This window comes from Camellia sinensis, unplaced genomic scaffold, assembly GCF_055761805.1.
Source record: "Camellia sinensis isolate YWXY unplaced genomic scaffold, ASM5576180v1 Unanchor1, whole genome shotgun sequence".
Classification (NCBI taxonomy): domain Eukaryota; kingdom Viridiplantae; phylum Streptophyta; class Magnoliopsida; order Ericales; family Theaceae; genus Camellia; species Camellia sinensis.
The window spans coordinates 27,668,986-27,691,440 of NW_028128987.1; the positions used below are offsets into that span (position 1 = coordinate 27,668,986).

The 22,455-nt window shown below is 36.8% G+C and overlaps 1 long non-coding RNA gene across 1 annotated transcript; it reads right to left on the minus strand.

Annotated features, from left to right (window-relative positions):
* Positions 1-16,865: 16,865 nt before the first annotated feature.
* Positions 16,866-18,789, minus strand: LOC145814243 (uncharacterized). The gene is made up of 3 exons (XR_014357587.1): positions 18,617-18,789; positions 17,397-17,455; positions 16,866-17,159 (listed from the first exon to the last, which is right to left on the minus strand). It is a non-coding gene; the product is annotated as an uncharacterized LOC145814243 (long non-coding RNA).
* Positions 18,790-22,455: the final 3,666 nt, after the last annotated feature.

Sequence of the window (22,455 nt, forward strand, 5' to 3'; positions counted from 1 at the left end):
CCAAGAAGAGGAGCCAATGTGATTATTGTCTCTGTTGTCCTCATCTACTATTGTCACAGTTAGTATGCTCTCTCTCTCTTTCTCTCTCTCTCTCTCTATATATATATATATACATAATTTTTTAGTTTTCTTATAATAATTTCTTCTCTCGTAGGAAAAAAATTATAATAATTAGTTTTGTTGGTAGATATTATAAATTATGAGTTCAGCAGAGAATTACGCAACAATATTATCAAAACTACATGATGAAGGAATAACTTTTGAACTTAATAATGGATTTGGGTTACTTTCGATAACTTCTGCAAATGTTAAAAATTTTGACCATTTAAGGTGTTATGAAATTTCCATGTTCGGACCTGTATTCTCAAACATTACTTATTTGTTCGAGAATTCCGAACAAATAAATAATATTCGGGCCTGTATTCCCAAACTTGAAAAAATAAAAACTTCGGCAAGCGTTAACAATTTTGGTCATTTAATGTGTTAAGAAATTTCTATGTTCGGACCTGAATATTGCCATTGTCGGAGAAGTGTAGGTAGTCAAATGGTTGCCACTGTTACTACAGGAATATTGCTGCCAAAAGATTTTCATGGTTTTAAGGGTGGATAGGTTTTGAAGGTGAGATTTGGGAAAGATGGTTGAGTGGTGATGGAGGTGGGTACTCTCATAAACCCTAATTCATGATATAGTAGGTGTATAGGTTTAAGTGTGAGATAAGGTGTCCTAAAATTAATGATGTCATTTTCAATAATTTTATTTGATGTTATTATTATAATAAAAAAAATTAAAAATTGAAAAGTCCAAAATAATTTATAGAGTGCTACTAGCAATACTTCTAAAATATATTGGGTAATTCTATTTACATACCACTAATTATCGTAGCACACACCATGACTTTCTTTTTGTTTAGTTCACACCACACTCAAATTAAAAGTTTTGATTTTGGCTTAATATACACCACAATTTTTTCAAATAATACCAAACTACCCTTTCTTTCTTTAGCAAAACCCCAATCCTAACCACTATAACAACCACTGTCGTCCGCTGGCAGCCGTCCTTTTTCCCCTTCTATGGACTCCCTACCCTCCTACTAGTGCCATTAACCCTTTCTCCCAAGCCCTCGCCGTCGTAGCCAGCACCAACCCCTCTCTCCAATCCAGTCGCGCCTCTCCTAGTTCTGTCTCTCATCCATCCATCGTCGTATGCCCTTATCTTGTCATCACGAACAACCTCGCTCCCCCATTGCCATCATGAACAACCCCATCCTTACCCTCGCCATCGTGATCTATCTCTCCATCGCGACACAACCCTTTTGCATCCTAACTTCCTCTATCGCAGAGAGAGAGAGAGAGAGAGCACTCTAGGGTTTTTCTAATCTAGATGATGAAGAAGAAGATGAAAATAGACAATGGGCCGAAGATGGATGACGGGGGAAGAGATGCAAGTTGTAGTTAGCGATTGCGGGGAGGGACATCACGAGTTATAGTAGCAGTGGGGGGTGCGGTGCGAATTGTAGAAGAAGAAGAAGAAGAAGAAGAAGAAGAAGAAGAAGAAGAAGAAGAAGAGATGAGGGGGATCAGCGATGGAGGCTGAGAGAAGAAGTTGAAGAAGATTGAGGTTGGAGAGTACAGTTGCCGAAGTTAGAGTTGGAATTGGAACCAGAGTTGTCGGAGATGGATAGTGGTGATGATTGAATGTGGCGTGTATGTCTAAAAAGGTAATTTAATTGAGGGATAAAATTATAATAAAAAAAGAGTGCTGCTATTAGCACCTACATCTTTACTTTGGACCACCCAATTCTTTGGACCCCCACCCAACAAAATGAGCTCCTACCATTTTTTCTTTGAACCCCCACCTTAATACCAACTATATCCCTATCCTCAAATCCAAACCTAAACCCTAGCCTCATTCTCAACCACCACCTCTGGCACCACTGCCTTAACTCCGGCAACCCACACTCTTCTTCTTCTTCTTTCTTTTCTTTACTTTACCATTCATCTCCACAACTCAAATCAAAGCCCTAAAACGTAACCCCTCTAAAAAACCCCTCATTATTTTTCCAAGATTCCCCCTCAAATGGCTTCTCATTGCTACCACCCACTACTAATTGCCACCACCTGTTGTTACTGCCACTATTCCACTTGTTGTATGCCTCCTTCACTACCACCACCACCCTCCTCTACAGTCCCAATTCCACTCTCCTTATCTCCACCCTCCTTACGAAACCTTTCTCCACCAACCACCACTGCCGACCCACCAACGCAAATACCAAGAAGAGTTTCAACTTCACCAGCAGACCCAGACACAGACCCAATCCATTGTGTCCTCTCTTCTTCGCCGCATTGCCCCCCTCGAATCCTCTCTCTGTCGCCAATACTCTGCTAATTTTGCTTCTAATTCTCTCCGCGATGTTACTGCCTCTACCATCTAAACCCACTTCAGAGCTTTTTTGGTTCGCAGATCACGAACACTCCATCAGCTCAAAGACCTCGCCGGAGATAGAAGGAGAGGCCACCGGCGGCAGTGGCAGTGGCAGTGGTGGTCGCCGGTGGAGATGGTGGTGAAAAGGTTGGTGAGTTAGGGTTTGAGAAATTAGGGTTAGGGTTAGGAAAATTAGGGTTAGAATGTTAGGAAGAAGGGTAAAAATGTAACTTTATGTTTGGACAAAATTGGAATTAAAAAAAATAAAAAAAAATAGGGGCTCCAAAGAAAAAAAGTAAGTGCTAATAACAGTGCTCTAAAAAAAAGAAATAAATGGTAAGTACTAAGAAAATGAGTTGGGTGTAAATAGAATTTTCCAAATATAGTGTATAAAGACATGCTAATACAAAATGTCTAAACTATCCTTAGATATAAACAGTATCTCTGTCCCTGTCTCTCTCTTTATGTTTCCTCTTTTTCTGTCTGCTCTCTCTCTCTCTCTACCAGGTCTATCTCTGTCTCTCTTTCTCTCCCCCAACCAACATGAGACCCGCTTCGTCTCCGATGGCATGGTTGGTCAGGCAACGCTGCCGGCGTCATCGTCTGGGTGGTCAAAGACGGCAAGATCGTCGGCGGAAAGGAGATTAGATCAAGATCTGAGATCGGAAAGGAGATCTTGGAAACCAGCGGAGGTGACATTCGTATCTAGCGGAAGCGATCCAGTCGACCAACTCCTCGTCTCCGCCCTAGGTCCCTTCGTCGGTGAGCTGGTTCCCTCCAGCGTCGGACTCCGGCAATGCGACGCTATTTTCGTCGCGCAGATCTCTTCGCCTTTAAGAGGCGACTCTCGCCCCCATCTCGTTCCTCGCCCCAAACCCTATACACCCCCAGGGCTAAACACATATACATACACATAGAGTTCGCGTTTGTGTTTGTAAAAACTGATCGAAGATCGGAGATCGAAAATCTTCTGCGTTGATTTCATGATTTCTCAAGAATCGGCATTCGAGTTGTGTCGTCGGAGATTTGACACCTGCAAGTAAAATCTTGTGTTTTCGTTTGACCGCTTCGCTCGATGGCACCATGCGGAACTATGGGACTTTTCCCTGCCTAAATTGATGAAGACGATTGTGGACAATTTGGTTGTTATATAGTGTTGTTTGATTGTTTGTTGTTGATTCAATGATTATAATGATTAGTTTGTGAAGTAAACTGTTTGAAAACTTTTGATTATGGTGATTCAATTCCATATTTCAATGTAGAAAATCATCACACTACTTGATCCATTTGACTGCCACGAATGGTGAATTTCTAAAGTGATTTAGCATCCAGAGGCCTTTGTTTTGTAAATTTGTTTTGCTGCTTAATTTCTATTAGACATATTTGTTCAAAAATTAAACTGATAGGTTGAGAAAAAAATGAACAGTTAAAAAAATGAACAGATAGAAAATAAATTTAAACATATAGAAAAATAAATTTGAATAAATAGAATATAATTTGAACAGGTAGATATAAATTTAAATAGATGATAAAAAAATCAATAGATAAATTAAGGGATAAAATTGAAAGTAAAATATCTTTCAAAATAAACAAAAAATTATTAGACAAATCGTTAACCTTTCATTAATAAAAAATATTTACTGGATTTAATGTTTTATACATTTCTTAAATAGGACTTTACAATAATAATTTTCTCTATTGATAGGGGTATTTTGGGCCAGTGCACTCTTAGAGAATCTAGACTAGCATTAAAAGATTGTTATTCTTATGAGTGGTGCTATTAACATCCCATCTATTCTTTTAAACTTTTCATTTCTTTGGACTCTCACTTATAAATTTTGAAATCTTTAAAAAAAAATTTCCCTTCCAAATAATACTAAAATTATCTTTGTAAAAATATTCCACCTATTCAACTGAATGCACACCCCTCCACACTCCAAAAAAACCTTTCTTCCAAAAACTCTAACAAAACCCATGAAGAAGAAGAAGAAGAAGAAGAGCCAAGTGTGATTACGATCTCTGCTCTCTCTCTCTCTCTCTGTTGCCTCATCTTTTTCTTCGGTGATTAATGTTCAGTTACCGGTTTCCAAACAAATAATAAATGTTCGGTTACCAGTTCCCGAACAAATAAACAATATTCGGGCCCGTGTTTCTAAATTTCGGTCATATGTTTGAGAGTTCAGTTCCGAAAAATGATGAACTGATTTTATTATTTTTTCCATTTTTTTAAAAAAACTTACCTTTACAAGGCCAATCTCCTCTGAGTTAAAAACACCATTAAAGTTATGAACTTCCTCTGAACTTCCTTTAAACTTTTATTGTTGTACTCCGCTCATCTCATGGAGTTGTGGTTGCGAAAAAACTTCCACTTATTATCATTGCTGGAAAAGTGTAGGTAATCAAATAGTTGCTACCGTTAGCGCCGAAATAATGTAGTGGTGTATGAGTTTAATTGTGAGATGAGGTGTCTCAAAATTGATGATATCCTTTTCAGTAATTTTATTTGAGGTTATTATTGTAATAAAAAAAGAGCTAAAAATTGAGGGATCTAAAATAATTCATGGGGTACTAATAACAGCACTATATTCTTATTCTTCTACAAACTTAGAACGAGTTAGTTGAAAAAAAAAAATCTCTAAATATATATATATACATACACTAGTAAATTATGCACACAAAAATTTTATGATATTATATAAGTGAAAACGTTATGAGGAATACGTGGCTGAAAAACTCAATTCATTTTCCTCATAGCTTTTATTTTTATTTATTTTTATGACCAGTATGGCAATATGTTTCAAATCTTTGTCATGTAGAGAATCTTTTGAACATTCGTCAATATCGTTGTTCTCTCTGGGCCTCCAAGTTATTTAAAAGTTATAAACGCGTGTAAATAATTTAATGCATAAATTTTCGGTAGCTTCTATTTGTACACACTCATTTTTTTCTGTACACATATTTAATAATACTTATTTTTATTACAATTTTATCTCTAAGTAAAATTAATATTATGGACATCTGCGCACTATTTAAATAAACACAAGTTCTCAATGCACATTCACATCTCAGACTACACGTTGAAGCTCCACAGTCCTTGGTCACATACTCCATTCTTCCTTATACAGTTTCCTAAACCTTCACACTCCATCCTCATCTTTTCAAACCCTTTGTTGTTAGCTTTTATTCATTAGTTTGCACACTAAACACCCTCATTCTTGATTCTTAGCTTTTTATTAGTTTACACACTAAACACCCTCATTCTTGATTCTTAACTTTTTATTAGTTTACACACTAAACCCCATCCTTATTCATCATTGTTATGGAAGATTTCCCTTTTCAAAATTCAGATTTTCAGAAGTAGATGGCTGTTTATGAGAAAAATAGCCAAGGAAAGGTGAGTTTTGCTATGTAAAAATCGTAATTTTTTTTTTAGCGTCTTTCGGAAAACCAGGGTCGAAATATATCAATTTATAGTCTACTACCAAAATAATTAGTTATTTTCGAAAGTTGTCTTCCGAACTAATTTCAAATTTTCGATATGCAACTTCCGAACCATTAAAAATAATTCGAACAACTACATTCGAACATCAACATTTTTTGAGGTTGTACTTCTGAATGAAGTAAAAGTTTTTTTTTTTTTTTCCATTTTATATTTCAAATTCGTAAATTTCATACTAAATTTGCAGTTTCAAATAGCAAATTTTTCTTTATAATGCCAAATAGCTGCAGAGACATGACTATTGAAACTCCGCAGTATTGATGGATCAGTCGGTCCACCTAGAAAAGCATGAGTAAGGTCCTCTTCTTGGACAGTAGGAGAATTGGGTAAAGGGGCATCCTCCATGACAATGTTAGGCATATCACCTCAACTAATCTTCGGCTTTGGTTACGACTTTGACTGTGACTAGCTTGGGGATATCATATTCTACTGGAACTGGATCACAACCTCAACCACGATCCCAACCTCGTCCTCGCCCACGCCCTCGTCCTCGTTCATGCTCAACATCCCACAATTCATTACGTCTTCTATTTGAAGCAATAGGTGGGACACGTTATTCACGTTCAGAATCCATATTATTTGCAAAAGTAATATATTTTATTTAATGAGCATACAATTGTAAAAAGAATATACAAAAGAGAAGAAAAAAAAAATACCGTTTGGGAGTTGAAAATTGCCAATATCTTTACTATTCAGAAGTTGAAAAACGAAAAAATAAATTACTTTTGGAAGTTGAATGCCGAATGAATTAAAGAAATTCAGAAGTAGAATGTCAAAATAAATAAAAACATTTGGAATTCTAATGTCAAATAAAATGTTAATTTTCGGACTTCTATTTCCGAACAAATATTTTATTTTCGGAAAACTAGTTTCGAATGAGGAACAAAGTGCTCAATTATGGTGGGCTATGCGTTCGTTTCAAAAATGGTAAAAACAAACCCTACATTACAAATGAAATAGAAATGATGATTAATATAAGTAAACTAACCTCAGTTCTCCAAATGTGAAGATTTTCTTCAATGATTGAAGTGATGTTGTTCAATGCTCTTTAATGCCAATGCTTCAATAAGACGTCTTCAATGGATGAATGAAGCTTTTGGGGACGAACAGTAGAGTATGAAAGATGGGTGTGTGTGTGAGAGTCGGGTTTGAGGGGTTTGTGTGTGTTCTCTGAGGGTGTGTGCATGATTTGCATTTGAGTGTAGATGTGAAATAAGAGGTGTGTGGAGTGAGAAAATAACTTATGATTAATTTTTTAAGTGTGTGTATTGAGAAGGATGTGCACAAAGAGGAATGGGTGTGTGCAAATAGAAGCTCACTAAATTTTCTCATAAGTTCTGCCTTAAATTACCTTTTAAACCTTGTTTATAAAAATTCTAAAACAATGGTGTGGCAATATTATATTTGTAAATAAAAACCGTCTTTTTGGATGTTTCTTCTTCTTCTTTTTCCTTTTTTTTACCCATAAACCTTATTTGGTGCACTTTTATTCCAATAGATTTTTTTGAATAATTCTATTTCCACACATTAATTTCGCTCAGTTCACATATTTAATGAAATTTCTGTTAACAAATTCCGATGAGGCCTTGTGTTATAAAAATGAAGTAAAAGATCCTAGATTCCAAATGAACAAATTCAATCTCTTGTTCTTATTATAAGATCGTGATTGGAGCTACATACGTTTGGTAGAGAGAATAATCTTCTCCTTTGAGAAGAATCAAAATTAAAAATGGAAAGTGTTCAATTGGAACATGAAAACGTGATTAAATAGGTCCTGTTGGGACGGAGTGGAAGAAAGGAGGAGATTCTTGAACGAGGAAAAGGATCCAATGATTTCGAAAGAATTGAACGAGGCGCTGTATGAGGTGAAAATCTCATGTATAGTTCTGTAGACAAATTAATTTGGGAACGTAATCATAGCAGTGAGTATACGGTTAAGTGTGGCTATTTGCAGGCTTTGGGGCTCCAAAATTGTAGTAGTAATTCCCATTCATCAACCCTTAACCCCTTGTGGAAATGGCTTTGGCATCTCAAGATCCCACCAAAATGGTCAATGCTTTTGTGGAAATATTTTCACAATATCCTTCCAGTTAAATGGAATTTGTGGAAAAGGGAGATTAATATAGATGGGAGGTGTGCGCATTGTGGCTAGGGTGAAGAAACTTTAGAACATTTGTTTTTTGAATGCCCTGATGGTCAAAGCATTTGAAGGGTTCTTCACTATGTCTGGATTTTACTTGCGGTAGACTAATGGGGTTTGTATCTTGGCTTGAATTTTGGATTAGTGCTGTGCAAGATGAGGAGGCTATACTACAATTAATTGCCTTGCTGTGGGCTATATGGAGACATCGAAACTGTGCCTCCTTTGATTCTAGCAAAATGACCATAGCACAAGGATTCAAATTAGATAAATTAAACCACACTGACAGCAAATGGAAACTTATGTGATTATCCTTTTTGTGAACTAATTAATTATGTTACCAATGATGAGCACTTGTAGGTCTGGGTGGTGCTGGTGGATGGTTCATGGAATGCGCAAAGTGGTTCTGTTGGAAGTGCTTGGGTGTGCTATGATGAAGATCAAAACCAAATTGGGCAAGGAGCAAGTCAGTGTCATTTGCCCTCTCTATTCGTAGCTACAACTAAAGCCTATTTGGAAGCTCATTTGTGGGCAAGAGACAAATGTGGAAATTGCCTCTTCGTCTTCCTTGATTGTCAACCTTTGGTGAATGTTTTGCAAGGCACTACTAAAGCGGAGTGGTCTGCACTATGTTTAATTTCAGATATCCGAAGTATGGCTTGTTAGCTGTTATCTATTCCTATTATAGTTAGGATTCTTGTATTCTTATACACGTAGGTTTCTTGTACATCTAGGTTTCTTAGTCTATATATACAGGCTTCTCCTATTGTATTGATTGATTGATTATATACAATACATATTATTTTCTCTCTCTACTATTCTTACATGGTATTAGAGTCTAGGATTCTCTCCTAGCCTCTTTTTCTTCTACTTCATCACTTGTTTTTTTTTTCTCTCTTTTTCTAGCAGATTATTTATGTCCCCCGCTGGTTTTTGCGTATCTAGTCCATCACTATTTCCACGTTTGGTCTATACTAGCCTCTTCGTCTCTTCAAGATGAAGCCAACGCCACCAAAATCACCTCCATCGGATGCCTCATGTTCTCTCACGCGCCCCCAAACACTCAGCACATCAGTTTTTGTTATTGTCACTTTCAGCATGCACATGTACGTACCGTCTCGGCTCCATTCTCAGCTAATTAGCTCTTGGCTTCCACTCTGCTTCCGCCTCAGCCATGTGCTGCCATCGACTTCCTCCTTAACTGCTGAGCCATCGGCTTTTGCCCGACTTTCCTTAGCCACGTGCCGCCCATAGACTTCTGTCTGGCTTCCCTTAGTCGTGTGCCGCTGCAATCGGCTTCCTTAGCTGTGTATTGCCTTAGCCGCTAACGTCAGCCTTACTTAACCGCTGATGTCAACCCTACTCCCCTGACTCAACTGCTGATGTCATCACAGCCATAGTGTTGACGTCAGCCATACCTGTCCCCAAGGTTTTTCAGTCTTCTGAATCTATTGGTGATTTCCGTTTTAGCAATCTTCTCTTGTTTTCTCCTTATGGATCGTACCAAGCACATCCACTCTATTTCTGTTATACTTAATGGGTCAAATTACATTAGTTGGGCCCAAGCTCTCTCTAGCTTCACCAAAGGGAAACGACTTTGGCGGATCATTACTGGTGCTCTTCCCAAATCTAACCAAAAGGAGGATGAGACTGATTCTGCATTCGATGACCGTCTTGACGAATGGAAAAGTAAGAATTATCAAATTATCACATGGTTGCGGGCTACCTCAGTTCCCTTCATTCATCTCTAGTTTGGCCAGTTCCAAGATGATGATCAAATTGCTTCCCCTGTCAAAGCAATTTGTGATTTCTTGAGGGACCGTTATCAGACCACTGGCCATGCTCATCAATATCAACTGTTACAGACTCTTTATCATATGTGCCAGGCACCCGGTCAGTTTATCAATGAATTCTTATCCCAGATGTCGTCTGTTTGGGACCAACTAGCTCTTTCTGAGCCTACATGGGCATATTCTGAGGATGTACATCTGTTTATTACTTATCGGAATCATTAGCGTCTATTACAGTTCCTTATGGATCTTATTGCTCCATCGTTTGCCCTCGCCCACTTTAGAGTAAGCCATTATTGAACTATTATTAGAGGAGACTCGTTTTAGGACTCTCAAATCTCAGAATATGGATCCTGTTCTTGCTACGCCATTATCACAGAGTTCCTAATCTTCACCGCCAGCTAATTCATGCCAATATTGTCACAACCGTGGCTTGTCAGCCACTCATTCTTTTGTTCAGCGCCAGGTTCGCGAATGCTTTACTTGCTACAAGACTACTCCCTGTCATCTCCAATACAATTGTCCTCGAGCTCTCTCCAATACTTCATCTAGGAAAGGGTCTTCTGGTTCTGGGTATCAGTCCAAATCTGGCCAAGGTTCTCGCTCTGGTGCTGTTGCCTCTAAGGGTTCTTCTACTCACCACTCCACTGATTCCACTACTCCTTCCTTTTCTATGGATGATGTTGAGTCCATCATCCAACAGGTGCTTGCCAAATTCGGTACTTCTCACTCTATTGCTCTTTCAGTGACTTTAGGTAATGCAACATGGCATTTTGATTCCGCATGTTATAATCATATGACTTCTGACTCTACTATGTTTTCTTCTATATCATCATCATCTTCTGTCCCTATCATACACATTGCTGATGGTTCTCATATAACTGTTCGTCACATTGGTCAAATTTCTACTTCTACTGTGTCTGTTTCTGATGCTTATGACATTCCTGCTCTTTAATTGAACCTTATCTCTGTTGGTTAGTTATCTGAACTTGGTCTAACTGTTACCTTTTCTGCTAATGGTTGTACGGTGTAGGACCCTCTGACGAGATAGATCCTTGGGATAGGCCGTAAGCATAGACGTCTGTTCAAGCTTACCCATCTTTGCATTCTCCACAAATCATCTACTGCTGCTCCGCACACATCATCTACTGCTACTTCTATTACTTCCTCTGCTGCATCTATTTCTGCCATGTCTTTTTTTCACCTTTGGCATTGTCGCTTAAAACATGTCTTTTTTAGTTGTTTGAAAACTTTAGTTTCTGGTGGTCAGCTAGGTCGTGTCCATATTGAAGATGTCGATTATTTATCTTGTCAAATTGCTAAACAACCTACATTATATTTTAATAATAGTACTTTTATGTCTACTGCTCCTTTTGATCTTGTGCATTCAGATATTTGGGGACCTTCCTCCACACCAACCATGGGAGGGTTAAGATATTTTGTGATTTTTGTTGATTTTTCTCGTTATACTTGGTTTTTTCTTCTTAAAAATCAATATGAACTTAAACAGATTTATTATGATTTCTCTGTCATGGTCCGCACTCGGTTTTCTCATACTATTAAAATCTTTTGTTCTGATAATGCTAAAGAGTACTTGGATTCTGAATTTCTTTCTTTTCTTTTGGCTAATGGTACACTATCTCATCGATCTTGTGCAGGCACGTCCCAACAAAATGGACGAGCCGAAAGGAAGCACCGTCATTTTCTAGACACTACTCGGGCTCTTCTCATATCATCTTCTTCTCCTGAACAGTTTTGGGGAGGATCAGCCCTTATTGCCATCCACACCATAAATCGTGTACTTACACTTGTCATAGCTAATAATTCTCCTTATAAGCGCTTGTATGGTTCTCCTCCTGACTACACCACTCTTAAAGTTTTTGTTTCTGCTTATTTTGTTCTACTTCAGTCTCATGAACACAATAAGCTAGAACCTCGCTCTCGTCTTTGTTATTTTCTAGGGTATGGTATAGAACATAAAGGGTATCGTTGTTGGGATCCTATCTCCAAGCGACTTCATATTTCCCGTCATGTGGTCTTCTGGGAACACAAAATGTTCTCAAATCTTTCCAAGTTTCATCTACCACAGTCTATCCACTCACTGATCTTTAATGATCTCTCTATAGACCTGTTTTCTGATGACTTTGATGCAAATTCTGACTCCATGATTCCACAACCGCCTACGCCTATTGTCCATCCTGAGGATCCTGTGTCTGCTGATGGCCCTACACCTTCTCCCATTGAGGTTCCTCCTCCACTAGAGTGTTATTCTACACAGGTAAGGCAACCTTCTATTCTTCTCCATAATTATATTGTTGGTTCCACTGCCTTTTCTTCTCATGAACCTATTTCCTATCAAGAAGCTTGTTCTAATCCTCTTTGGCAACAAGCTAAGATTGATGAACTGCAGGCTTTTGATAAAACTCATACCTAGGATGTGGTTGATCTTCCTCTTGGCAAGTGTACTGTTAGTTGCAAATGGGTTTACAAGATCAAAACTCATTCTGACGATTCCATTGAGCATTACAAAGCTTGTCTTGTTGTCCGAGGGTTTACTCAAGAGTATGACATTGACTATGAAGAAACATTTGCTCCTATTGCTCGTCTTACTTCCATTCGTTGCTTACTTGCAGTGGCTGCTACTCGCCACTGGAGTCTTTATCAGATGGATGTCAAGAATGCATTCTTCAAAGGTGAACTCATTGAGGAAGTTTATATACAACCTCCTCCTGGTTTTTATATTCCATCAAACAAAGTCTACAAACTTCGTCATGTTTTGTATGGTTTGAAACAAGCTTCGTGTGCCTAGTTTGCCAAGTTCAGCTCTACTATTCATGACTTTGGTTTTTCCTCTAGTGCCCATGATTCTACCTCGTTTATATGTAAGATGGAGCGTGGTACTATTCTCCTTCTCCTCTATGTGGATGATATGATTATCAGTAGAGATGACCCCGTGGGTATTTCTAGTCTCCAACAGTTTCTCCGTCACCAGTTTGAGATGAAAGATTTGGGTTTGCTTAGCTACTTCCTTGGCATGGAAATTTCTCAAGATTCATCTAGTTACTTTCTTACCCAGGCCAATTATACTTCTGATCTCTTAGCTCGTACTGGCCTTACTGATTGCAAGACTGCCACTACTCCGTTGATCTTTAGACTCGTCTTACACCTCTTGAAGGTTCTCTATCGTTTGATGCCACTCTATATTGTCAGCTAGTTAGCAGTCTTGTCTATCTCATGCTTACTCATCCAGCTATTGCTTATGCTGTTCACATTGTCAGTCAATTCATGACTGCCTCCCGCTCTCCACACTATGATACTCTGATTTGCATTTTACACTATCTTAAAAGAACTCTGTTTCATGGTCTTCACTACTTCGCCTAGTATTCTCTACAGCTCAATGCCTTTTCTGATGTAGATTGGGAAGGGGATCCTACTGACCGTCGTTCCACTACTAGGTTCTGCTTCTTCTTGGGCACCTCTCTCATTGCTTAGCATAGCAAGAAACAAACTCTTGTTACTCATTCTAGTACCGAGGTTGAGTATCGTGCTCTTACTAAGACTACTCAGGAGCTTGTGTGGCTTCGTTGGCTTATTTCTGATATAGGAGTTTCTCATTCTATTACTACCAATCTTTATTGTGACAACCAGAGTGCTATTCAGATTGCATATAACGATGTCTTCCATGATCGCATCAAGTATATTGAGATAGATTGCCACTTCATACGCTAGCATGTTACTAGGGGTACTGTTCGTCTTCTCTTTGTTACCTCTGCTGGTCAGACATCCGACCTCTTCACCAAAGCTCATTTTCCAGGATGCTTCTTTTTTCTCCTCGCCAAGCTTAAGTTGATATCTTCCTTACCACCTTGAGCTTGAGGGGGTGTTAGCTGTTATCTATTCCTATTATACTTAGGATTCTTGCATTCTTATACATCTAGGTTTCTTGTACACCTAGGTTTTCTTGGCCTATATATACAGGCTTCTCTTATTGTATTGATTGATTGATCATATACAATACATATTATTTTCTCTCTCTATACTATTCTAACATGACTAAATATTTTAGGTTACTTATTATATATAAATTTGATCGATTTGTAATTTATCCCGCGCATAAACTAGCTTAGAATGTAAACAACTATGATTGTTATTGATCAATATATATCTGTCATGACCTGAACCCGCCCCTATGGATTAGGATCATAACCGGTCGGTAATCGTGAGATTACCTACTGCCACAGACAGAAATCAAGTCATAGTTAATAATAAGGGGCCAAACATGCGGAAACAGAACTTGTAAAGATTGTCCAATGAGCTATGCATACATGGCATAGCAAAAACTTTTCTCATTTATGCTATAATTCACACCATACAACATTCAGAGTATGTAAATACATATATCCAGGATCATTCTAAACCCAGTCTTAACAAAAACCAAGGTTATACACAAACTTGGTCACATATGACCATAAAAGAACAAAAGGAAAAACAAAACAAAAGTAAGGCCTCTTGCATAAGGCGACCTTAGTTGACTTCGAAAAATTGGATACTCTTACATACTTTCACTAAGGCTGGGGCGGGACATTCCTTTGCTCACCTACATACATATAAATAAAGAACGAGCTAACGCCCAGTGAATAATATCATAGTAAAGTAGTTCATGAATGAGATTCATTAAATCAAAATCTATGTATCATATCTATATACAAAATGACCTTATATTCAAAATGACCTTGGGTCCAATTCATATGTACAAAACAACCTTGGGTCCATTACGTGCAAAACAACCTTGGGTCCATTATATGCAAAACGACCTTAGGTCCAACATTTCATATTCACAATCGTGCGCACATTCGGATCCATGATCATGTTCATATTCCTATTCGTATTCAAAACGACCTTAGGTCCAATCAATCTCTTATTCAAAACAACCTTTGGTCCATTTAACAGTCATACAAAACGGCCTCAGGCCCAATCCGTATCCTTGTCAATAAATCGAACGACCTTGGGCTCATTTCATATTCATACATCAATCACTTTGCATATTTCATTACGAATCAAACAGATGAAATACTCATTCATAGTACCAATTCAGAAGTTTAGAAACTTACCACATAGGTAACAGTTAGAAAATAATGCATACACAAAAATATCTTTACTAAGATATTACTCATAGTGTTCCGGTGCTTGATTCATCCTTGCACTTGACCCCACATAATTCACAACACATTGAGTCATAATACAATTCAATCCATTTTTTCATTTGCTTAATTCTCTTAGGCTTCTTTTGTATCCTTAATTCATTCAGGATGCTCTAATGTGTGCCTAAGAATGCTCAGAAATGAAAGAGAATGACAATTGGAACATAAAATAACTTTTTAAAAGTTCCTAAAACAGGGCACTCTGCTCGAGCACAACTTTGGTGACTCGAGTGGTCTGCAAAAGTACTAGTTGCTTGAATTTTAGGCTCAAGCGCAAGAACTGGTCACTCGAGCCAAGAGCAGTTCAAAACAAGGTTCGCTCAAGCGTAACTTTTCCCGCTCGAGCCTTCATGCAATTGTTTGTAAAACTTTTGGGAGCTAAATTTTTATGCTCGAGCGTCACTTCTTGCGCTTGAGCAAACTAGTCGAATTCTAGAATTTCTAGAACTGTGTTTGAAATTCAAAACATGTTTCCAAAGGCTCAAAGCTTTCAAGTTGATACCAAAAACATGGAAAAAAGTTGTATAACATGAAAACACTTTCAATTTGAAACCAACTACTTGAAATCATGGACCAAATTCCAAAATCAAGCTTAAATCATGAGGTTGAAACAATGCATGATTTGAATTGCACTATTTTCTTTTTAAATCTTTTCAAAACCCTCATGCATGAGATGAAAAGTGGTGAAACTATGAAACATCTTCAAAAATGTCAAATGTAGCTTCATGCATGTGAAAAACTCCATGAAATTCAATCTCAAATTGGTGATTCATGCATGCATGTACATAATTCAACTCAATTCTTCTAATTCAAAGTGATTCATGCTTCCATTGTACAATTACATGCAAATGAACTCAAGAACTAGATGAATTCAACTTCTACATGTTTTATTTACAAGGATTAAGGTTGAAAATCATACCTAAGGCTTGAATTCAAGTGTATTCTAGTTCAATTTTTCAAATCTCGTTCAATTCCTTCACAATTCTCTTTCCTCTCTCTCTCTTTCTCTAAGTGTTGAGTTTACTCTCTTTAGAGTGTATATTTCAAAATTTTTGAGCTCACCTCATGAGCTTAAGCACATTAGAACATATTTATATGTTGGCCTAATCAAAATTGCTAATTAAGGTTTAGTGCTAATTGATTAGGCTTAATTTAATTAGTTTAATCTAATTATTTTGATCCGAATCAAATTTTAATCAAATTTTACCGTAGGCTCTAAAAATTGTGCTAATCGCAATGGTATGATCAATTTTGGTTTTTGTCGCCTCCACAACCTTTAATTTCAATTTATGCTAGAATACAGAACAAATTTTCCTATGGTGGATAGATGTGAATTCAAAACTACACATAATCACATAATTAGCATTCAATTTCACATTAAGCACATAATCACAAACATAATTATGGATTATCAGTATAACACAGAACAGGGTTATCCCAATATCTGTGTGTGTTGTTTTGCTTATAAAAAAATTGTCCTAATAACAATACTATGCCCTTATCTTCTTCTACACAGACCCTAATTTTAAAACACAACAAATATCACTTTTTATAGCGTGCAAAAAATACTATCAAAAGTAAATAATAGCATTTGTTGGAATGCTATATTAGCCCATGTTATTAAAAGTCCATAATTTTCAATAGCATTTATTAAGTGCTATATGTGAACGCTATCAAAAGAATACCGTAGCATTCTAATAATGCTATTGAATTATAACAATAGTAGTTTTATCATGCTACAAATTCTTTCATAATTTGCGGATGTTGTCATACATGATGTTAATACCATCATGCAATAGTTTTTTACTCGCTATCATTGTAATTTTTTTTTATAAAATAAAATTTCATATTTTCATTCAACATCAATGTTGAAAATAATTACACAAAATTCATTAAAAGGATTGAAATAATTACACAAACTTGTCATATGTTGACTTAATAAAACACAAAAATTAAGTTACCAAAGGATGCTAATGGACAAAACATAGCCATGTACAAATAAAAATAAACTAGTTATTCAAATATCCACTTCTTTAATTACAAATTTCCTATCCTTCAAGCTTGCTTTTGTGATGAGTTTAGTCCCTGTACTTTCCAAAGGCAATAACTGCAAAATGAAAATAAAATTCCTAGTCAATAAACAAATTTAAACAATATATTTAGAGAAATAAGTTTCAAGATCACATTCAAGGTAAAGACACATCAAACTTCTAGGTGGACTCACCATATAATACAATCAACATCGTACAACATGACAATAACAAACCAAATGAAAAATTACAAGGAAAAAAAAAACTATTGTTATTATTAGTAGGACAAACTAATTTTAGAAGCATGTATATACCTTGGATTATCTGCAAGAATTTGTTCTGATAAATGTTTCTTTCCATGACAACAAGGTAACTGGAGAAAAAAAAAAAGAAAAAAGCAACAAAAGGAGTCAAAATTAAAAAACTTGCAGGCAACCCCTTGCAATTGTAAACCAATAAAAATATCATGAGCAAAACATTCAATCTTACATATGTAATTACTCCTATGGGGCATTTTTCATGACGACATGCCATCATTTCTTATATATATTTGCGTGTCCGCCGAGATGTACATCACTTGAGAAGACCACACAAATAGATTGCAAAATATATACAAAAATCAGCTAATATAATTAATTGAAGTGGGCTGAATATAGAATTAATTTAGCTCCTGATTAAAAAAATAAGACTAAGATGCCATAGAACTAGAAATCACAATTTACAAGATAGGTATTGAAAATAGGCCAGAAGTGTAAAAACCATGATGGTCAACAAACAAGACACATGTCACAACAAAATAAAAGGCAAAAAATAAAAATAAGAGGTTATTTGGCAATCTTGAAACAATATTTCATATCATTCATCTCATAATATTTTTCTTGTCTTCTTCAAAAAATAACACAAAAGTGATGGATTTCACTATTTTAATTAATAAAAATATTTACAACTATATGAAGATGCAACTCTTTCTGTATAATAATTAAATAAAAACACCCTACAAAGATTCCCCGTAAATATTTATCTCACTTCCCACTAATTGACAATTTATTCAAAAAATTAAGTTAAAGCACCATATAAAATTGTTGCAAGACCGCCAAAAAAAATTTCAAGATGAAGGCTATTGATTGTGTATTAAAGTAATTATGCAAGGCAACTTTCCCATCGTTCGTGTTGGGACCCAAAACACTTTCAAGATTTTTTTCTCCCAAGCAATCAATATCCCATCCAGTACTAATCTATCCATTAAAATATTCAGCAAAAAGAAAACTTCAAAATCAAAATCACAAAACCCAAATAATAACATAGGAAGAAAAGACAATGATTAATAAATACAAAGAGTAAAAAAAATAACCGATCAAGAGTAGGTGATCTGTTTGTATCTATTTCGTAAGATCTATACAATTTAGTTTGTTTGTATCCTTTTGTGTTAGATATATAAAAACCATACCCATGTTGATCCAAAAATTTTAATCTATTACACAAAACAGGTTAGTGTTTTACAAATCTGAACAAAGAGGCAGCGGAAGAGAATTACCTTGACTTTTTTTGAACAATAATTATCTTGATTGAGGAATTGCTCTTAACAAACCCTATAGCAGAAACCTTAAACAATACAGAGGAACGAAGAAGCATAGGGCAAAGAAACAAGGAGAGGGAAATCATGAGGCTGAAAATCGGACCCAAAAAAAAGGCGGGCACATTTAAAGTAAATTTTTTTAGAAGGCTTTCTTAGCATTTATTTTACGCCATAAAATCTACAATATGCTTCCAAATTAATTTATATATTACATTGGTTTTTAATTGCTATCAAAAGTATAAAAATAATTAAAAAAAAAGTTATAAAAAATAAAATGGTACGATCAGATAATTGTTTACACCATTTTATTACTAGGATAATGATTTGTCCCCCGAAATTCTTCCCCCCGAATCCCCCTAATGGCCAAAACGACGTCGTTTTGGCCATTTTTTTTTTTTCTTTTCTTCTTCTTCTTCTTCCATTTCGACTCTTAAACGCAGGAGGGAGAGAGAGAGAAAGAGAGAAGAAGAGGGGAAGAGAGAGAGAGAGAGAGAAGAGAGCCCAGCCTGTCGCCGCCGTTGGTCATCTGCCCAACCCCGGTCGTCTGCCCAGCCCCGATCGTCTGCCCAGCCGCCCCGCCGTCGCAGCCTCTGCCCAGCCCCGCCTCCGCCTCCTTCCATTTTGATGGCCCCCTCCAGTTCCACCTCCTCCTCCTCCTCCTTCCCCTGCTTCTGAAAAAAAAAAAAATTTCAGGGGATTAGGGGTCGCTCGGTTTCGAGCGACGTAGCATGACCCTTATTACTAAATGCTATTAATGCCTTTTATTTTATAACATTTTTTTTAAAAATGCTATAAATGAATGCTATAAAATGTACTTTTTGTTGTAGTCCACAACCATTCTTCATCACTAGTGCCACCTCTCTTCTCTTCCATCCCCCTCTCGCCACTTTTTTCCCTCTATGAGCCATACACTCACACAAGCCTTCGCTACGAATCACCTACTTTCAAGGTTTACTGTAGAGGTCTAGAATGGCAAGAGGTGAGCTGGGAGTGGTGGCGGCGGCGGCGGCGATGGAGAGTTGAAAGTGGTGGCAACAACAACAAATGAAGAGTGGGTGAATGGAAGAAACATTAGACTTTTTTTTTTTTTTTTTTTTTGATTAGTTTGGTTTTAGAACATGTTTTCCAAAAAAAAAAAAAAAAAAAAAAAAAAATTTAATAAAGACAATAATAATTAATAAAAAAGCTCATTATTTTCATATAGTTTTATCTTTGTGGGGGCCAAAATTTTAAAAATATTTTTAAATTTTTTTATTTTAAAAACTGATTCAAAAATTGAAACCAAACATAGCTTTAGGGTTTGATATGCGTACTAAAGAAGGTATTTATTAAGTGTGTGTATTGAGAGGAATTAGTGTGTGGAAATAGAATTACCCTAATTTTTTTTCTCTTAATCAATAAAGCCATATCATATAAGTTGTTTGGGAGGCTCTAAATGCACCCCAAGAGTTTGGTTGGACAACCCATTTTTGCAAAATAATTTTAATACAATTTTGTCCCTTAACAAAATGACCAAAATAACCAAAATCATACCTCTTGCCAGACACTAACTCCGACCAACCACCAAGCTCCGGCCGCCTCTACCACCATGCCCTAGTCTTTTCTTGTCCTCTGGCAATACTACCAGACCTTCCCTATCATCACCAACAGCGACTCCTACAACTCGCTCATTTGTCTTCTTCTTCTTCTTCTTCACACCCTACCCATCGCCGCTACAATTATCGTTGCCGCACTGTCTCCTTTTTTTCTCTGCGACCTCCTTCCTTGCCACGACCTCTTCGCCTTTCAGCCCATTCTTTTCTTCTCATTCACCTTACTCGTCACCGCTACCGCTACCGCCATCGCCATTACCATCACCAGCACCATCACCATCACCATTGCTGCTACGCCTCCTTAGTTGCTTTTCTGCTACCTCCTCCCTTGCCACAACCTTTTCTCGTTGCGAACCTCCTCTCTCACTCCATTCTTCTTCTTTTTATCCTTCCGAAACCCCAGATTTTCAGATCTAGGGTTTCAAAATAAGAAGAAGAAGAAGAGGAGAAGATGGGGGGGCCAACGGACTACGTTAGACGAAGGAAAGGGTCGCCAGACAACTGATGGGGGTAGTTTCATCCGGTGGCAAAGAAGGCTTTGCCGATGACGGTGATCACATCAGGTGGGTTTGGGGGTAAAATTGAAATCAATTAAAGTGTTTGTGGGTGTTTAACATAAAAATGTCAAAATTCAAAACTAGGGGTTGGGGTGTTGAAAGAAATGGAGTGCCCAATCAAACTTTTGGGGTGCATTTAGAACCTCCCAAGTTGTTTGTAAGATTAAGTTCATTTTTCAAAAGTGTAGACATTTTTACCTTTATTTATGTTGAAGCACAACTCTAGACAAATAGTCAATATACTTATATGGTAACTATTATTTTTTATGTTTCAAATTTTAAAATTCTATAACTTTCAATGTACACATGTTTTTGATAAAATTTATATTTTTGAAAATTAGTTGACGAGATCTGTCAAATGAGGTCTTAATTGAAAATAAAATTATTAAAAATGAAAAATAGATATAAAAACTTCACATTATTTTGAATTTGAAAATGTAACTTTTACAATTTCACATTTTTAGACATATTTTTAAAATTTCACATAGTTTTTGAATTGAAAATTTTTTAAATTTAAATTTCTAGTAATGCGAAATTTCACATATTTGAAATGTAAAAAAAAAAAAAAAAATTCATAGTAAATTTAAATTCTTAAAATAGTTATTTCTTCTCTCATTATTTTTTAAAGATTTTTTTTGTAAGTGATTTTTGCATCTTCGAAATGTAAAAATTGCAAGTTCAAAATTTTTTTATTGAATATTTTTGTAATTTTATAGAATGAAATATGTGAATATTTAAATTCTAATATGATTTTTTTTTTTTTTTGAAGTGTGAATATTCACACTTTTAATGAATAAGCAAAATATGCATGTTTGAAAATATGAATATTTTTTTTTTTTTTTGAAAAATGTGAATATTAACATTAACTTTTAGATTTTCTAAATGAGGCTCAGAACGAGGATTAGGACGAAAGTGATTGGCAACATGATTTGGAACTACAATCGCTTTGTTGAGGCTGCTACATATGTTGAGATCTCTCTTCAGGAGGAAGAGGAGCATTTGAAGGGCTCTAAGTAGAGGGGGATAAGGGTTGCAGGGTAATTCCCAGGGTAGTAAGAGGCAGAGGGGCTCCACCTCGTATCAATCCCAACTATATCAGACTATATCCACTTTTCCACTATCGAGTACGAGTTCAAGGAGGAACATTCAGAGTGGGATGACGTGTTTTTAGTGTGGTCACCGGGGCCACAAGTTTGCAGTTTGCCCACAGAGGGGAGGGCAACCGCCACCACCACCACCACCACCACCGACTCATTCTCAGAGTCAGTCATAGAGTAAGGGATAGACACCTATATGTTTTCAGTATGGGTAGTTGGGGTATATGAGGAGGTTTTTCCCCATAATTAGGGGATGCATCTAGCACATCTGGCTCGAGGCAAACTCAGAGCTATCAACCAACCCATTCTGTCTAGGCCTCAAGGGCCATCAAGGGGCCACTTTAGCACATTATGTACAGTAGGCCTACGCTCTGAGGGGTGAGTAGGTTGACCAGATGCCACATGGGCATGTGTACGCTGTTATCATGCCAGATCAGTTGCCAGGGCCTTCAGTTGTGAGAGGCAACTTCCTTGTATTCAATTCTTTGGCCAGTGTATTGATTGACATGGGTGCATCACATTCTTTTATATCATCTGCATCTGCTTTGGGG